The 5000-nt window shown below is 39.0% G+C and overlaps 1 protein-coding gene and 1 long non-coding RNA gene across 2 annotated transcripts in view; one reads left to right on the top strand and one right to left on the bottom strand.

The window, feature by feature from the left end:
• Positions 1 to 5000, bottom strand: part of LOC126396026 (uncharacterized) — a 37495-nt gene that overhangs the window by 4984 nt on the left and 27511 nt on the right. The window lies entirely within an intron of this gene.
• The window catches only part of LOC126396083 (uncharacterized), an 8676-nt gene continuing 5846 nt past the window's right edge, over positions 2171 to 5000 (top strand). Inside the window, exons 1-2 of the long non-coding RNA XR_007570514.1 lie at positions 2171 to 2255; positions 3209 to 3261. This is a non-coding gene — a long non-coding RNA (uncharacterized LOC126396083). The remainder of the gene's footprint in view (positions 2256 to 3208; positions 3262 to 5000) is intronic.

Genomic DNA, 5000 nt, shown 5'->3' with positions numbered 1-5000 from the left:
GGTTCATTCTCTCCTGTTGCGTGGTAAGTGTGGTCCATTCCCAAACTTTATAACTAAAAAAACTTTTCACTACTCTCTATCTATGAACTACTAACACTCTGCTGTTTCCTCCTCCTTCTTCCTTCCTTCCGCTGTCTTTGTTGGTTCATTTATACACGCGAAACGCGTTCTCTGGCTGGCTGGATTGTCCGCTCGGTCTGCCGTACATACATGGCGGCGCAAGATGGCGACCTCTCTAAAGCAAGGCCCTTGCTATATATATATATAAAAGCATAATTATAAGGCTACGAAAACCAAACGAATTTAATTTTATAGTGATTATACACTTGTATAAACATATTAATGGGTAGAATATTCAGATTCAGATTCAGATTGACAATAAACCATGCCAAATATTACACACTGGCCCTTTAAGACATTTTAATGTCATGAAATTTAAGAACAATTATACAGTATCCAGAAATGAAGAAAAATAAAACGTGAATCACCATCAGTTATGTCGCATTAAGATAATCTTTGACCAAATGTTTACTGTAACATAAAACATGACGTGAACAGGAGTGGTAAATATGTGCCATTTGTTGTCAAGTTTTCTTGGCAATTGTGGTTTTTACTCAACATACTTTTCATTATTAGTAAAAAATATTGATAGCTTAGGCACAACGGTTTGGGAATAAAATTGAAATGATGATTAACATGGAAGGTGAAGGAGCCAGTCTCCTTGATGGTTACCAGTCTGAGAATCTGCACATGAATATTTCCCTTGCTGTGTAGATGAACTGAGCTCATAGACTCCAAATCTGCACAAACTAGAAACCCAGACGTCTCTCTGATCATTTTTATGTTATGATATTTTTTTACTTGTTTGCTGCAGCAGTACCTGAATTTCCCCTCATGGATTAATAAAGGTGTATCTTATTTTACTGTGTTTGCACTTTTAATTATCTTACTGTTGAAAGCTGCACTGGGAGGTTTCACTGTCACGTGATTTCAGAGAAACAGTTTGACAGTCTGTGGAGAATCCGTGTATCATTCATTCATTCCATTTTCAATTTAAAATCAAAAATCAAAAAACAAAAAAACGGTTTGTTTTTTCATTATTCGTTTAATAATCAAATTCAAAAATACAAAAAACGGTTTGTTTTTCTTATTTTTGATTTTATGCTCACATCAAAAATAGCAAATCGAAAAATGGGCCACGATTAAAATTTGATTTTGATTTTTCATTTGATCCAACTTGCGTGACTCGGAAGCGCATTGCTTTAACTGGATAAAAAAAATAGATACCTTATCTCGTAATTACGAGAAAAGATCTCGTAATTACACAATTAATAGCCTAATTAATTACATATGTGGAAATAGCCTGTGTCGTCCTTTGTTAACCATTTCACATACAGACGTTACGCATTTCAATGCCGCAGCCACAGTGAAGGGGGTGAAATAATTGATCCAGGAGTAGCTGCAGTGCGCAACAACAACCAGCAGGTGGCACATGTGAGCAGTTGAGATGCAGCGTCCAACTGAAACTGTTTGAGAATTAGCAGTACTGTTATATTTTCTGCCGGAGCTGTACAGTATACTAACTCGTTACACAGTCTTAATTTCATAAAGGACATGATATTTCCACAACGGTCAGTGTTAGGTCCCCTATTATCCTAATGATCTCAGTGTCATGATGTAGAACTGCAAATGTATGTGTGACATATAGGCAGAGTTGGGTATTGGTATAGAGTTGGCAGTTACACCGAGTGTAAAGCTACTGAAGACCAGCAAAATGTTTTCATTTATTCTTTCAGGTGGGTAAATGTCACCTAAGCCTTCAGATTTTATCAGTAGTGTACCCTTAATAGATAACTTGTTTATATGGTTTGTATTGTGCTTCCTGATATTGTTTGAGGGGACTGTAACGTAAGGTAACTGCATATGAGTGGATGCAACTGTCACTAATGCTAGCGTAATTCCTCAGGGATTTAAGCTGTTATTAAAAAAATAAAAATAAGAAAAACAAACCGTTTTTTGTATTTTTGAATTTGATTATTAAACGAATAATGAAAAAACAAACCGTTTTTTCGTTTTTTGATTTTAAATTGAAAATGGAATGAACGAATGATACACGGATTGTGGAGAAACTTCCCTGTTTGTCTCTGGGTCTGTTTGTTTCTGTGAAATCATGTGACCACAGGGCGTTCACCCTCTCTGCAGAGATATAAACAGCTCTCTGTCTTTGTCTCCAGCATCACAGACCATCAACACAGGTAAGAACACTCTGAATACTTAAATATGTCACCATCAGGAAATCAGAGGGAAAAAGTTTTAGGTTTAAACTTGACAAATGAGTTGATTTCAATCTTTCATGCTTTTGAATCATGACTCTGTTTGCAGGATGGATAGATAGATTTCAAATCCTTCTCTTATCTGTAAAAAAGTCAGTGTCAGACAAACTGTTGTGTTATGGGTTCCCTCTCATGAAGCTGCAGCACACACACACACACACACACACACACACACACACACACACACACACACACACACACACAGGTTGATCTTAAACTCTGTAGGAGGTGGGTACAGGCTGAAGGGCCGTGTTCCCTCACTCTCTAGTCACCATTATTATCATTATTTTTACAACACCCCCTTTGCACTCTCTTACCTGACCGATCTCCCCCACTCGCTGCCTCCGCTCCACCGATGCCAACCTTCTCACCCCCATCACCAAGACCAAGTACCGCACCCTGGGGGACAGAGCATTCGCCATCGCCGCGAAGTGCCTGTTTCTGTGCTTATTCTCTTGTAAAGCGTCTTTGAGTATTTAGAAAAGCGCTATAAAATTATTATTATTACCATTATATTTTATTTCCATGTCATGCCATATATTTGGCCAATCCCACATGGGATTACAAGACACATTATTTACAAAATATACATCTTCCAGTCTTACATATACGAAAGAAACATAAACAATTTAAATAAATATAAAAGAACTGTTATATATCTATGAATTATAAAGAGCTTTTTTTTACTCTTCTCCCAAGCTTTCTCCAGATACCTGGCTAATTTATATGTTTCATGTGTAAACAGCCAACTCAGTCTTTGTGCGTCATCCATATTTACAAAATCAACATGTTACGATCATCAAGTCATGTTAGTAAGATACAGTATCTACAGCACTGACAGGTGGAGGTTACTGACATGTTTTTCTTTCTGCCAGAACACACAAGGCTCTCCATCGCCAAGCTCCTGTGAAGCTGTAACCATGGCAATGTGAGTAATACTAACGTTTGCAGAGCAACACAATAGACATGTAGGAGGTGATACCTGACAAGGTGTTCGTTTAGTGTAATGAGTGATGTGGAGAGCCTCCTGACAGGAAGTGGAGAATGGTTTACGATGACTTAAAATTCAATAATGATATTTCTTTGCATCTCATCATGGTCATTATTTGTTGATCTCACCAAAGCTTTTGATCTGGTCGTCCACTATCTTACTGTGGACAATCCTCATGCTATTGGTCTTTCCCAACATGCATTGCTGTGGTTTAACTTTTCACAAAAAATTATAAAAAAAAAATAATTAAAAACTTAGGTCTTAAGTAGTTGAAAAGATCTGATGCAGTGAAAGTGGAAAAAAAAATCAATATATTGCTTTTTTATTACACTTTTATGAGAGGGACTGTTTTTTTTAATAATTGTAATTTTGTCAATAAACTCTCAGCTCCAAAAATAAAAATGCACCAAAATCAATGTTCTGATCAATTATTGACCTAATCAAGCCTGTAATAACCTCATCCCAAATAATCCACTTTGCACCTTATTTTGGAAAATATTGCATATTTGCAGGGGAATCAAAAAATGTTGTTTGCGGACGTTTTTCATCCGAGAGGGCGAGGTGTCGTAAAAGGTTGCCATTTGTGTATTTTAGGCCTGATTTAGGAGTGGCTTTAAAATTTCAAAAATATCACCAAAAATACGTTTTCTGATCAAAAGTCATGCTATGTGCATGAACACAGCCAAAGTTATCAAAAAATAAAAACTGAAAAATGAGTGAAAAGGACGTTTTCCGTCTGAGGGGGACCGGAGGGTTAAGTCCTCCCACCTGCAGGAGTTGGTATTTTAGTTCTTGTATATTGCAGTTTAACAAGCACATCATTTCACTAGGCTGTTGCAAAGGGAGGAAGTAAATACATCAATATACCACATCCTGGATGCTATTTTTGTGGTGGGTTACCTACCAGAAGAAGCTGTGCTCTGACAGTTTGGCGTTTTTCTTGACCATGAAATTGTATTTGTAAGTGTGTTATTATAGAGCGCCGTGCTCAGGTCGGGGGGGGGGGGGTCATCAAAATGAGGCAGAACAAAGAGAGCTGTTGGTGTTTTGGTGTAAATCAGGTCTTAGAGCTGAGAATAGATGTCTCAGGTTCACACCTGTCTCTGTCACTCTGCTGCCACTTTTGTGATTTTATCAACAAGATCAAACTAAATATTTGGAGCAAATGCACAATAATAAAAAAAATGCTTGAAAATGTAAACACTACATTTATTAAAGACCCCACAAGGAACTTTCATTTTGAGGTGATTTTGGCGACCCTGTGGACAAAAGCGGTAGTGTTTTGCCAAAATGAAGCCTACATTTCCCATGAGCTCTAGCGCGTATTGTCGTAAAGACGCTCACCTGGCTCGCGCATGTGTTTGTTTTGGGGATGAATGAAACAACATGATGGGAAAACTTTGCCCCCGCTCCTATCGGGGATCCCAGCTCACCTCTGCTGCGCCCCAGCTCCACCTCTCCGGCGTAAGCGCCACCGTGGCCAGGGTAAACGCAGCAGTTGGCTGGTAAGGCTGAAGGCCTGTTTGGCGAGCACTTCCACGGCTTCTTGGACTGAGTATGGAGCGGTGCCTCGCCTCTTTATTTCTCGGCACTCGCTGGACCCTGTCGACGCCTGGCTGGTACCTGTCGTCGGCCCGGATGAGGTGTTCCAGCCCCGCGGCACCTGCTCTCCTCAT

Source organism: Epinephelus moara, chromosome 9, assembly GCF_006386435.1.
Source record: "Epinephelus moara isolate mb chromosome 9, YSFRI_EMoa_1.0, whole genome shotgun sequence".
Lineage (NCBI taxonomy): Eukaryota > Metazoa > Chordata > Actinopteri > Perciformes > Serranidae > Epinephelus > Epinephelus moara.
Note: the sequence above shows the minus strand (reverse complement) of the source record. Positions and strands in the feature narration are given on the sequence as shown.